The 14,981-nt window shown below is 39.3% G+C and overlaps 1 long non-coding RNA gene across 1 annotated transcript; it reads left to right on the top strand.

Annotated features, from left to right (window-relative positions):
- Positions 1 to 22: 22 nt before the first annotated feature.
- On the top strand, positions 23 to 13,603 carry LOC141991685 (uncharacterized). Its single transcript, XR_012640435.1, has 3 exons — positions 23 to 269; positions 387 to 442; positions 13,295 to 13,603. It is a non-coding gene; the product is annotated as an uncharacterized LOC141991685 (long non-coding RNA).
- Positions 13,604 to 14,981: the final 1,378 nt, after the last annotated feature.

Below are 14,981 nucleotides of genomic sequence, written 5' to 3'. Positions count from 1 at the left end.
TTGAGCTATAGTGTATCTTTTAGAAACACATCCAGTCTAGATGTAAAGACTTCAAGTGATCCTCTTCTCCTTAACTCTGTCCTCATGGGTTTCTGCTTCCAAACTACCCAACTGGGTGGGAAGTGAAGTCAGTCTATATGTATACCATAGGTCTTTCACTGATATTGTGTTTTTTGCTTCCTGTAGATTATGCCATAATAAGTAGCTATTCTGATTCCTGCAACAAGACTGGAGAACAGGAATTACTCTGTCAACAAATGCAGGTACTGGTGAGTAAATTTCTGTTACATTTTTCAAAACCTGATAACCAGGTTATAAGAAGTCTTGTCAACCACAATTTTTCTCAGTGAAAAATCGAGTCGTAACTCAGACTTTTATCACATTAGATGGTGGTTCCATCCTTCAAGTGACATGCTAAGGAAACATGACTCAAAGATGACAGGTAAGAACTTAAATTCAGTAAACGAAAATGAAAAGCTGGGAATCCCCCTAGTAGGGGTGAAGTTCAATACCCTCGAGTAAAGCACGAGTAAATAGGCTTTGGATGTACTTCATCTGCATTCACCTTCCCTGAATGCAATGGAATTGCCACGATTCCACTATGCCAGGTACCTTCCACTGCCTCTTTTCTGCTGGGTGAACTCATTTTATTTCTCATTTGTTGTTAGAGGTGTTGCTAGAACAAAGTTCTTTCTATGCACCTCAGACCATATGCGGAATCTGTCTATGAACAACTTAAGAACTGATTGATTTGATGAACTCTATAACTCTAACCCTCAATGTGTATTAAATTAGCAATTTGCTGACAGGGCCATATCATACATCACACACCCGATTTGGAAGCAGCTGCAGGACAATCAAAGAATTTGTTAACTTGGAATGACTTTGCCTTGACAATACAAACGAGACTGGCCAGACCAGCAGGAAACTGGGTTTTTTCTTGAGAGTGTTTTCAGATTGTAAACGTAGTACCTATGTTTAAAAAGGAGAGCAAAGAGGATTTGGAGAATTATAGATCAGTCAGCCTAACTTCAATACTGGGAAAGATACTGGAACAAATTCGTAAACAATCAATTTGTAAGCACCCAGAGGGTAATAGGATAATAAGTAATAGCCAACATGGATTTGTCAAGAACAAATCATGCCAAACCAATCTAATTTCTTCTTTGACAAGGTTACTGGCCTAGTGGATGGTGGCAAGCTTATAGATATATCTTGATTTTAATAAGGCTTTTGACACAGTCCTATATGACATTCTCGTAAGCTAACAAGGGAAATGTGGTCTAGATGAAATTATTATAAGGTGGGTGCATAACTGGTTGAAAGACGATGTGCAAAGAATAGTTATCAATGGTTCACTGTCAGATTGGAAACAGATATCTAGTGGGGTGCCGCAGGGGGCTGTCCTGGATCCAGTACTATTCAGTATTTTCTTTAATGATTGGATAATGAAGTGGAGACTATGTTTATAAAATTTGCAAATAACAGCAAACCTGGAAAGGGTCAGAATTATTTTGTAGGACAGGATTAGAGTGCAAAATTACCTTTGCGAATTCGAGAGTTGGTCAAAAATCAACAAGATGAAATTCAATAAAGGCAGGTGCAAAGTACTACACGTAAGAAGGAAAAAATCAAATGCCCTAATATAAAATGGGGAATAACTGAGTAGGCAGTAGCACTGCAGAAAATGCACTTGGGGTTATAGTGGATCACAAATTAAATATGAGACAACAATGTGACGCAGTTTCGAAGAAGCTTAATATTCTGGGTTGCTGTTTTTTTAACAGGTGTTTCATATGTGAGACACAGGAGGTAACTGCCCCACGCGTCTCAGCATTGGTGAGACGACAGCTAGAGTTCTGGGTGCCACAGTTTAAGAAAGAATTGGAGAGAGTTCAGTGGATAGCAACGAAAAAGTTTAGAAAACCTGACCTATGAGGAAAGATTAAGAAAACTGAGTCTGTTTAGTCTTCAGAAAAGAAGACTGAGGGGCGATTTTAGATCTAGGCTGTGCCAATATATCTTTCCGACTTCCAGATCATTCAAATTCACAATTGTTCTATTATCATCACAACAATATCCTCATCTTTCAAACCTGAGAGCCTTTGATTCTCTGTGTCTTTCAGGTACCGGACTAAATCTTGGTCCCATTGAAGTCAGTGGCAAATCCCACTGAATTCAGCAGGAACAGAATTTGGCCCTCTTTCCTCATTGTGGAAACTACAAGACAACAGTGGCTGTACTGACAACTTTCCAGGTGTCCAAGGCCTGCTCCCAATTTGCATACAAATTTCCATGAATCACTTAATCAGAAATAAATGCACACATACATAATCATAGAGTCATAGAATCATAGAAGATTAGGGTTGGAAGAGACCTCAGGAGGTCATCTAGTCCATCCCCTGCTCAAAACAGGACCAACATGAACTAAATCATCCCAGACAGGGCTTTGTCAAGCTGGGCCTTAAAAACCTCCTAGGATGGAGATTCCACCTCCTCCCTAGGTAACCCATTCCAGTGTTTCACCACCCTCCTAGTGAAATAGCGTTTCCTTATATCCAACCTAGACCTCCCCCACTGCAACTTGAGACCATTGCTCCTTGTTCTGTCATCTGCCATCACTGAGAACAGCTGAGCTCCATCCCCTTTGGAACCCCACTTCAGGTAGTTGAAGACTGCTATCAAATCTCCCCTCACTCTTCTGTTCTGCAGACTAAACAAGCCCCATTCCCTCAACCTCTCCTCGAAAGTCATATGCCCCAGTCCCCTCATCATTTTCATTGCCCTGTGCTGGACTCTCTCCAATTTGTCCACATCCTTTTTGTAGTGGGGGCCCCAAAACTAGACACAATACTCCAGATGTGGCCTCACCAGTGCCGAGTACTTACATCTTCGCTGATAGATGACTAAAAATCACTTGCAACACTGCTTCTGATCCACCAATTGAGCCAGGAGGAAGAAACGGAAAAGTTTTATTTGTTTACATTGATGGTTCATATAGTGCAACCATGCTAACAGTGGACTCTGCACTGAGAGAAGCCGGCTGCAATGAGTCAAAGAAAATCAATTAGTAAAATAGAAAACAAGTTAAAAAAGGTCTATTTTTAAGTCTTCATTGATTATTAATTCCCCTTACTTTTCCTTTTACAAGGCTCACCCAGAAATAATGTGATGCATAACTTCACCATAGTGTTGTGCCCATAGTTAAATTAAAAACATGAACAGCATTTTCTTGCAAACGAACAACTTTATTCCACTCAGCTGCTATGTGTTTATGTAGAGAGCAGTATTTTGGATCTGTTTTGTATTTAATATTAGAATTCACATCCCTGCCTGTACAATATTAAAGATTTCTAGTAATAGGGAGCATTTATTACTGGGCATACAAGATTTAACATGATAATAGATGAGACCTTGAGAAAGTCAAAGCGTCTGAGAAGAAAATAGGTTGGATATATAATAAGGAAAAAAAGTTTGAGTTTTATCACTGAGCCATGAAATGAAAAGTAATAGCTGATGAACAGGGAAGAGAACAAGAGTCAGTGACAGAAAATACTGACACAAGATTAAAAAGATCAGGCGGGGAATAGCTATTCAGACTTAAAGTAATTACCAGGGAATCATGGAAAACTAATTTCTATAAATCAAAAAAGCAGTTTGCATTATAAGATACAAAATATATGGCTGACATCCTTATAAGCATCTGGGTTGTCAGCCAATTTCAGTCCCTGGATAGTCTTAAGTGCTTTGCATTTTTATGCCACAGAGTTAGTTGCCATGAAGTTTAGAAGCAGGAATGGCTTTGTGATTTTGCTAGCAGTGTTAAAGAAACAAAAACCGAAAAAAATATTATATTAGAAAGGGCAAGTTAATAAATGCAGATTATACAGGTGAAGGAACAGTAATACAATAAAAAATTGAAGGGATTTTTAGATATTAGTTTGAATTTTCAGGCACAAATGCAGCTAATAAAAAAGCCATTGTAAAAATGGCAAATGTTCATTTGAGAATTCTTTATGGTATTGTTCCTATTAAATACAACCCATCATAAATAAGGCAAACAAGAGCAGCATAAATGCTTATATTTGAAAGGCTTTCTTTAAAGGAATAGGGATCTGCATTGTTTTATAAAAAAGATTTTTAACACTGAGAAAAATGTCATTATCAGGGCTGCCTGCCAAAGCTAGTTCTATTGCTATCCTAAAGGCAAATTTGCGAGGCTTTGTGACTCAACTTCTACTTCTACAAAAGCAAATTTAAAAGGAAACTCGAGACTTCTGTAGTTGTTTACATATTTTTCCTTGTTAAATCTCTGGAAGTTTGAAAATGCAAAGTGTTTCCTTATCAGATATTTTTCTTCCATTGCCTGTGCACATTAACTACTTCATATTGAATTAGTCATAGATATTTTTAAAGGAAAAACAGGAAGGAAGCAGTTGTTTTGGAAAATAATGTATAAGTAAGTAGGTGGACTTTGCAACCTAAAAATGTAATTATGTATAATGCTTAGCATTTCAATAGCACCTTCTATGTGAGGATTTCAAAGTGCTTCACAAGCATTATGGGCTAGATATCCACAAAGGTACTTAGGCTCCTTAGTTAGGTGCCTAATCTCCCTTTTTCAGTGCAATGGGGGGGGGCAGGGGTTAGGCAACTAAGAATGGGACCCAGAAAAGCCAGCATGCTCCAGGGGGAGCTGCCTAAGCTAGTCTATGTGAAAAGCTGAGGAGACAGGTGTGACCTAAGCCCCACCTCTCAAAGACAGTTAGGTGTCTATCTCCACTTGGGATACAGAGCCATGAACCTTCTCCTGGAGCTAAGCACCTTTGTCCTTTCTCACACAAAAGTGAGGAGGAGTAGGTGCTCCTCTCCCCATTTATAACTTTTAGTCCAGTGGTTTGGCATTCCCCAGGATATGGGAGACCTGGGTTCTAGTTCCCTCTCTGCTTTGTGTAAGCACTGGGCTGTGGGGTTTTCTAGGGCAGGTCTCTCTCAATCTCTCCCATTAAAGCAGTTCTACTGTTTATAAATACATAAATATTCATTAGGCACATTCTAATGCCTCTGTGCCAATGCATATTTATTTTATTTATACACAGTGGAACTGCTTCAAGAGAGACTGAGAAAGCCTGCTTCCCAGAACTCCCCATAGCCCTTTGGTTAGGGCTCTCTTTCAGGGGGAGACCAAAGTGCACGTCCCTTCTCCAGATCAGCCAGAGGTGGGAGGGGAGCTGAACCTGGGTCTACCGAGTCCTGGGTGAGTCTTCTAACCACTGGGCTGAAAGTTAAAAGGGGGTGAGAGGTGGCAGCACCTCCTCCATCAGTGGCTGTTTTGTGTTGGTTTAGGCATGCTCTGAGCATGCCTACCAAATTGGACCCTGCAAGTGTGAGAGGTGGGGGAATGCCTCATTTGAGGATACCAGTAGGGCTTAGGCCTGAGATAGGCACCTAGATGCCTTTACTGAGGTGGCTGTGCACATGCTCACTGGCAGATTTTTAGGCACCTAGGGGACTTCAGGCAGCAGCTGAGTGTGAGTTTTGAGGATCCTGATGGTGCCTAGATAGTGCACCTAAGGTGGCAGTTAAGTGTTTGTGTTCTTTTGTTGATCTAACCCTACGTCCCTTGTCTTACAAAGATTTATACATGTGCTTAACTTTATTGACTTCAGCTGAACTAACTCACATATCTAAAGTGAACCTACACACCTAAAGTAGTATTCAGGTATATCACGTATACCTAAAATGTATAAGTCTTTGCAGCATCATGGCCTAAATGATTGAGCATCACAACCTTCCTATGAGGTAGAAAAGTATGATTATTTCTGTTTCATAGATGGTGAAACTGAGACAAATAGGTTAAGTGATTTACCTGAGGTTACATAGTAAAAAAGTATCAGCGCTGGGAATGAAAGCTAGGTCTTTCAATTCCAGTCCACCAGTTTTAATTGCTGCCTATTTAGAGGATCAGATTTGACAGTACCTATTTCAGTTTCACAATGCTGGGTCCTGTTCTTTCTTCCCATGTTTTGAAAATTTCTGAGGTGCATATACAATACCTGTTCCTTGGTAGAGCTTTCACTTCTGCGAAAGTACCTATAATCATTTTAGAGCCGATAGGAGCTTTAGGTGGAGGGACATGGGTTTTGAACAGAGATAAGCAGCTGTGGTTTGCCAGACAATGAATCAAAACATTGCTTTGGTAACCCACACACTTTCTGGGTGTGATGTTCTGTCCTGTGTAGTGGCACTGAGACCACTTAGAAAGAGAGAGATTAATGAGTCTGCTCTACAGCCTTAGCTAACAGGCATGAGGCTTTTAGCTTATGCAGTAGAGGCTCATGCATTAAGCTCCGGAGGTCCCAGGTTCAATCTCACCCACCGATGACCAGGGTCTGTCGGTGTTACACTTTACCTTAGCAATTTTTTCAGTAATGTAGAACTGCTAGACTAATCATAGTTCCAAAACATGAGGTTTTTCTACACTACTTCTTGTGTAGGAAACTAAAGCCACAGAGATGCTACATGTGTTTGAAAGCTTTTTTGTTTTGTTTTGTTTTTTAAGCCAAGTTACTCTGGGATCCTCCTTTCTCTGGACCATTTGTCTCAGTTCCCTCAGTCTGCTACTCATTTCTCTCCATCCCCTTATCACCCTTCTAATGGGTGTTTTTTATGTGTACGTCATGCTCCAGTGCTACCAGTACCAAAACTATTAATTTAAAATTTAAATTATAATAGATTATTTACATTTAGGCTCAGTCCTCAGTTGCAGACAAATGCTGCACTTGAGAGGAGTGGGAACCACTGGATGTTCTGGGTGGTATTTGGCGTAGCCAAGTCCACAGTGGTGGAAACCTTCCGTGGGTTCATACTGATCCCATCAGGTGACATGACATAAACCAGGAAATCAGTGGTGGTGTGGTTGAACTCACATTTTTCCAGCAGCATTCCAGCATTTGTAGATGTGCTGGTTATGCAAAGTCTAGTTTTCTGAGAAGATGAGAATGTCATCTAAGTGGATCAGAATGAACTGGTCTAGGATATCTTCGAAGATATCATTCATGAAATATTGAAATGTGGCCAAGGCACCGGTGATATCGAAGGGCATAACCAGGTACTCATAGTGGCTATCTCTTGTGTGGACAGCTGTCTTCCACTCATCATCTTCCAGGATACGGACCAAGTTATAAGCACCACGCAGATTGACTTTTGTGAAGACCGTTGCTTCACCAACCCATTCTAGAAACTCATTGATCAGAGGGAGAAGGCATTTGTTCTTGATGGTAATACTACTCAAGGCCTGATCATCACCACAGAGGCACAATGTTCCATCCTTCTTTTTAACTAACAGGATAGAGGGTCCAGCAGGGGATTTGGAGGGCCAGAGTTCTTAGCCAGATTCTGATCCAGGTAATCTCGTAGGGTCATCCAGGTAATCTCAAGGAATCATTATCAAGTGGGTGCATTCCTAGAGGGGTGCTGCAGGGAGCTGTTCTTGTCCCTATGCTATTTAACATTTTTTATCAGTGACCTGGGAGAAAACACAAAATCATGGATGATAGTTCGCAGATGACCCAAAAATTGGGGGAGTGGTAAATAATGAAGAGGACAGGTCACTAATACCAAGCTACCTTGATTGCTTGGTAAACTGGGTGCAGGCAAACAATGTGTTTTTTAATATGGCTAAATGTAAATGTGTATATCAAGGAACAAAGCATGTAGGCCATACTTACAGGATGGGGGACTATCCTGGGAAGCAGTAACTGAAAAATATTTGGGGTTGGTGGCAGATAATGAGCTGAACATGAGCTCCCAGTGCGATGCTGTGGCCAAAAGGGCTAATGCAATCCTGGGATGCATAAACAGGGGATTCTCACATAGAGGTAGACAGGTTATTTTACCTCTTTATTTGGCACTTGAGCAACTGCTGTTGGAATACTGTTTGCAGTTCTGGTATCATCAAAAAAGGATGTTGATAAATTTGAGAGGGTTCAGAGAAGAGTCATGAATATGGTTAAAGGATTAGAAAACCTGCCTTTATAATGAAAGATTCAAAGAGCTCAAATAATTTATCTTAACAAAGAAAAGGTTAAGAGGTGACTGGATCATAGTCTATAAGTACCTACATGGGGAACAAATATTTAATAGTGGTTTCTTCAATCTAGCAGAGAAAGATCTAACAATATCCAATGGCTGGATGTAGAAGCTAGACAAATTCAGACTGGAGCTAATTTTTAATATTGAGAGAAAAATTTACCAAGGGTTGTGGTAGATTCTCCATCAGTGACAATTTTTAAGTCAAGATTGAATGTTCTTCTATAAAATATGCTCTGGGAATTATTTTGGGGAAGTTCTATGGTTTGTGTTATACACTAGGTCACGCTACATGATCATAGTGGCCTGGGAATCTATAAATCTCTTCTTTTATTTACTCCACAGTTTTTATTTGTTCCACAGTCTTGTTTCCCACTCCCCACCCCCATAAATGCCTCAAACGCTTCTTTACCCTGAGTTCACACACTTGTGTTCTCTTAACTGGCAGTAGCTATCTTGTATCTGACCTTATCCCAAATAGCCTTGAAACACCTAGTCTCTGTTTATTTCACAATCTTGTAAATATTAGCAGAATTCCCTTTTTATCTTCTATCTTTCCATAAACACAGACCAAATTTTTCTCTCAATTCCTATATGGAAGATCCTAAAATCCCTCTAGCATTTTATTCATCCTTGATAACCTCTCCATTTCTATAATGCTATTTTTATACTAGGTCTAGCAGTACAGAGCATTTTCCCTAATATAACTCTACTGATTCCACCTACTGCACAAGCATAACTTCTTTTGCATTCACACAAGGCCTAGAATTATCCTAGAATTTTCTTTTTACTAGAATGTGCCTAAACTGAGGGATAGAAGCTAAGTATACTCAGTGACTACTTCTGTCAAACAAGGTATTCTGGATTGTGTGTCAGATGATTCCCCTCAAGAGCCCAGGAGCTTTATGCTTCTCATCTACCACCAAACTGGCCCCACTTTCTCACATTGCTGTTAATGTGCTAGTTCCTCCTGCCTGAGCCCCTGACTGCCCCATGTGCCTTGCTTCTGTCAGGCAGGTATCTAGTAGGGGGGAAATGGGATGCTATTGCATGCATGAGATCTAATCCACTCTCAGCAGACAAATTCTTTCTGCTCCCCATGATAGCACCCAACAGTGAGAATTAACCACTATTCTGTGGGATAAGCACTGAGTAGATGCGTGGCTAGTGAATTGTAACTGAATGTATAGAAGGGACAAAATCTTTCCCCTTTTTGCTCAGAAATTAGCACAGAAGTAGATTTTAAAAGTTAATGTTTAAAATCAAATGTACACAAGCTAAGAAGGAAGGTACTCTACATTTGGGGTCAGGCTTGGGTTATGAGGGATTATAAGTGTCGGTTACAGGGTTCATAAGATATATACATAGCACATAACCAGCATAGACCCAGATTGCGGGGCGGGAGTTTTTAAGACATCAGTGGATAAGTGATCTCGGGTACACCACCCATAGAATGTATTTAGAGTCCAAATCAGTATTGGTGTAGCGAATAAGTACATGAGTGGGGTGCGTCCCTTGGTTCATCAGGGAAGGAAAGAAGTGGATTATTTCCCTGACCAGCATTCTCAGTTTAGTACCAGAGGACCTAATCCAAAATTCATTGCTGTGAAAAGGATCCTATTGGTGTCAGTGGGCTTTTGATCAGGCCCAGAATGAGCACTGAGGAATTCAGACTGTTTGGAAGTTTGGTACTGAAGGAAGCAAGCTGTTAGTGCAATAAACTAAAATCTGTATAATAAAGTAAATAGTTTATTTATTTTCTAACTCTAAAAACACAATGGAGGTCAAGCTACTATCCATTAAGAGAGTAAAAACTCCAGTATAACTAATGGGGAAAACAGCCAGCGGCACATTAGTTAGGGTCAAGGGCTACCTTGTTTACTGCAAAGTACAGAAGAATTACTTATAGAGACAACATAAAAGCACATTGTAGAGCAGGTTGAGTGACTTGCTGTCTGACAGACAGATGAGGTTGATCATCTCACAGTGAGGACTTTCCTTCAAGAGATTAGGTTACAGTAGTGAGTTATGAGTTACCAAAATCTCATGAAATTAGCTGAGATCTTCACTATTTGCTAAAGTCCCCTGAGAATAACTTTTGAAACTGCAGTGCTGTCAGCTTTGAACTTGAACTCCAGACCCTGCTTTGAACCTTGTGTGGGTCAAAAGCCAAACACTAGCTCACCTCAGTCCAGTTCTAGTGAGAGCTGACCATTTGTTCTGGTATCTGGAAAGATATTAGGTTCCTCAGGGTAGCATGGGTTGGCATTAAAAACTTGTGCCTATAGCAAAACCCCCTCTCATCTAGGGACTGATCTTGTCCATTTGAAGAAAATACCTGAAGAAGCCCCAGTCATTGAAAGGGGAACCAATGGGAGTCCCTTAAAATATTTTGAGGGTATGGTCCTATATTTCTAAAATGACTGCCTGTGGAAATGATGATAGGACAGGTGTGAAAATGTAACAGTGTTAACACTGCACTGTTACCATGCTCTTTCCTCTGTAGCTGACTTGCTGCTCTTTAAAATGAAAGAAACAAAATTCCTTCTGTATTACCCTAGCAGGTACTGAAGAAAGATATAACTCCAGAATAAGTGAACTAAATAAATGTTGAAAGTAGCGGGCAGTGATCGATCCCACTGGGGTTGATTTATCACGTCTAGTATAGACATGATAAATCGACCGCTGAGTGCTCTTCCGTCGACTCCAGTACTCCACCAGAACAAGGAGCGCAAGCAGAGTCAATGAGAGAGCGTCAGCTGTCAATTTACCACATTGAAGACACCGTGGTAAGTAGATCTAAGTACATCGACTTCAGCTGTGCTATTCACGTAGCTGAAGTTGCGTATCTTAGATCGACCCCACGTGGTAGTGTAGACAAGCCCTAAGCAATGTCCTCTCATGCATCACAGAGCTAAGGACAAAACTGATCACCTGAAAATGTACCCATTAATTAATGTATTTGTCTATTTAAACTGTAAACTCTTGGGGTTAAGGAGTGAATCTTGCTATGCTTTTGCAGTGCCTAGCACAAGGGAACCCCAAGCTTTGTTGGGGCCTCTCAGCCCTACTTAGTACAAATACTGAAGAACCCCAGATAGGATGTTTTTGAATATTGATTTTGAGTTGATTATGCCATTCATTCTCTTTTTCTGAGATTTTATTCTCTTTCTTGGAGCAAGCAATTCACCAACCACAACTATTTATAAATGAAAGCATCACAGTGTTTTAGTTCTAAAGGCAAATTGCTCCATAAAATTATATCTTCAGTAGCAGAGATGGGGAACTCCTATTTGTTAAATCAGCTTTGTGAATAACAGTGAAAAATAAAATTAATCTTAAGGAAAATACAATAGCCTATGTAATAAGACGTGTAAAGAAAATTGGTATGTAAGGTATAACCTGGCCTCTTTATGAAGCCGATGGCCTAAGCCTGCTAAATCCATCCTCTTCAGAAAAAGAACCATGATTTGATTCCAGTATTCCGGCTGAGAGGCATGATTTCATTTCCTTGTATGTAAATTATCCAGGGTACAGGCAGAAGAGTTTGCCTGTAAGAGATTTCAGAAAATTCTCTTGCTTTTTGTAGTATTGTATATATTAATTTTATTATTTAATTTTGTGTCAGTGATTCTCTCTGATGAAGACGTGCCCAGAATTTGCTTGCACATATCTTCTTGGTTTTTATTGGTAGAGCAGACTCTCTTGTAATGCAGCCTGATTCTAGGACTGCATACCTTTGAAGTGAAAGAGAGACATTCAGTATTCAATAAATGAAGACTCTACAAATACTAAACGGGTTTGCACTGAAATTTTGTTTGGTAGTTTTTTCATAAAATACTTTGCTATAGATTCTTTTCCTGGACACACTATTGTCTCATTGCTCTTAAAATGAGACCTGCAATCACTTTGATGAGAATTGACAGTGTCTCAAACAATTTATTTTCTGTCGGCATTTCTGTATTCTCTGCTAAAATAAATCTCATTTATTGATGAAATGCACCTTACTAAAGCACAAAACATATCCTTATGCCATATAATGGAAAGGCATTCTCAGAGGAGTATTTTTCCACCTTTTTTCCAATGATAGAATCACAACATTGTTAGATAATGTTCTGCTCCATTGCAACTCTAGGTCTTTGTCTCACTGATAACAATCAGTGCAGCATGTGTGTGTAGATTGAAAAAAAAAAAGTGGATACGGTACCGTTTAAAAAAAAAAAAAAAAGTCTGTTCCCTTCACTTTGATCAAATAAGAAGCTGATTGGGCTTCCTGTATGACCAGTCGGGGCTATCCAACAGCTTTCATAGCATATGGTAGGACATATTAAAATCTGAATTAAGCAACTTTAGTCATATTTTGCATGGCCCTTCCTTTAGTCCTTTGACTTAAGTCAGAATTTTAACCAGTAAGGTGAAATTTGTAAGTTAGTTGTAAGTTGTTACCAGAGTTCAAGAGTTAAATTAAGTAGGTTGAGTTAGAAATTGATTAATACTTTCACTAAAGTGATTTTCTCAAAATGCTTTTAGATTCTGAAGATAATGGAACACTGCTTTACAATTTTGTTGTACTTATTTTCCATTGTACATGTGATAATATATTTTCAATATTTATTAGAATTTTTTCTTTTATCAGTTAAAAAGATTACGTACCTTTCTGGGACAATTCATATACAACTAGGTTTATTTACAGAACTTAATTTGAAATTAAGTAATTATCACTTTTTATTTATAATTTTGACGTCGTCTTCTTCCTGGAATGGATTATTTACTACAATTATCTGAAGCCAAATGGAAGGCCCTCACCAGGAACAGTTCTAATGTTGCTGGATCAAGAATAGAGGGGTCACTCTTCCCTCCTCTCTTGAAACCAGTTCTGTCACTTCTGTAATATACTAATCTGTTTTAAGACAAGAAATTCCCAAACCTGCCTTTCAGTTCATGTGCCTACAACTCTTGACCATTTAACAGATTCAGTATCTTAACATTTATTCAGGCAGATAATTTCTATTTAGTATGCAGTTCAGTTGCCAGTAACCAGACAGCTAGTAAGCAAGAGATGTTTTGCTGGTATAACTTTTACAGTATAAATACTAGATTGTATGCTCATTTTATATTATGTACTATACATGTTAAATACAGAGTGTATTCTTCTCTTCCCTAGTGGTGTCCTAAGTACTGTCTTTCTTCCCATTATCAACAGGAGACAGCGGTGTGTACAAGCAGACAGCAATGCGGCTGGCACTACATGTAGCTGATGAGATGGATGTCAATACTTGCCATGAAGTGGGTTATGTTGTCCCATTTGAGAGCTGCTGTACCACTGAAACAGTTCAGCGGTCTGAGGATTTGTCTTTAATCCCTCTAACATTGTATGAATGTCATTCCTTGAAATGAAGCACTAGACGTAGCTAAATGGCAGCTCTGGAATCCTTTGCCAATCACTGAACTGTAGCACAACTCACCAAAACAAAAACAAAACAAAACCCACACACAATCCAAACACCCCCCGCCCCCAACAACTAGGGATGAAATTGACCATTGGTGTGTGGAAAAAATTGTATTTTGAAATATTTTTACTGTATCCTTTGAAAGTGAATAAGAATATGTATCACACAATATCATGGTTTTAGCAAGTAAAATATTTCCAATATTTCAAATTAGTTGAGATTTCATGATTAATTAGTAACCTATGAAAGACAGAGGGCCATAGTCTGAGTCTGTGCTGAATTATAGTACATTCCATGCAAACTCATTGATTTAAGTAGGGTTATTTTAGGGGTCAGTTCAAAATTGTGTCTGAAATCTCAATATCTGTATACTAAAGGGTTGTTGGTTGTGGGGGGAGGGCATTTTTTTAATTTCCTTTCTTTTTCTCCTTGTTCTCCAACCTGAAATTCTGTTTTTTGGGATGGAGACCCAGACTTTGGAAATGGACATAAAACGGAACACATTTCATTCCACAAAGCAATATTTGTACAAAAGTACCACATCATGCTTGGAAGAGAGATATGGTCAATTAAAGTGAATCTTTTATGGATGTAGCTTCAGCAATGCTTGTAGAGGGAGGAAAAGGAAAAATTCTATACAAAGATGGAGTAGAGCAAAGGAAATAAAGTTGAAAATTAAAAAGCAGTGAAGATTGCATCCTAGTCAAAATGAGAAAAAAACCAAAAGGGTAGCAAGGGAGGCAGTCAGTAATGCAGTCAGAAGGGAGAAACCGGAGTTGGATTTAGAGTTAATTTTAAGATTGAGAAAACAAGAAAATATTAAGTGTAGATAGGCCTCAGCAATAAAATTTAGATTCAGATTTTGAACAAAACCACCATTTGGGAAGGTTCAGAACAGGGGGCTTAGTCTGGTTCTTTAAAGAGATAGGAACAAGCCTCAAATTTCAGATCTTGGTTCAGATTTTCAGTCACCACAGCTCCCACTGACTTCAGTTGGAGTTGGGGTCCTCAGCACTTCTAAAAATCAGTCCCAGTGGGACTAGTACTTACCTCTTAATTTGGAGGCCCCTTCCCTGGATATGTAATTGTGCAATATTCCCTCCATTTTATAGCACACCTTTCAGTGGCTTGGTAGGCAGGATGCTCAGTGCCTCTCCCTGGAGAGGATAAGACAGAGTTGGCTCCTAGCCCTGAAGCTCACGCACAAACATTTGTAAAAATCTGGTCCAGGAAAAGAGAGAGAGAGAGAGAGTCTACTGAACTGTGGCATAATTAAAAATAATATTGAAAAAAAGAGTTTGAGTAATAGAAAAAAATAACTAAATACAATGACAAGCTACAAGCCCTAACTGGCTGTGTGGACTCTGCTACCACACACTAACAGTTCCTTAATGTGCTTTGACATATTAGTGCGTGGTTGCAGGGTCCACACAGCCAGTT

The sequence above is a fragment of the Natator depressus genome, chromosome 7, assembly GCF_965152275.1.
Source record: "Natator depressus isolate rNatDep1 chromosome 7, rNatDep2.hap1, whole genome shotgun sequence".
Lineage (NCBI taxonomy): Eukaryota > Metazoa > Chordata > Testudines > Cheloniidae > Natator > Natator depressus.
Note: the sequence above shows the minus strand (reverse complement) of the source record. Positions and strands in the feature narration are given on the sequence as shown.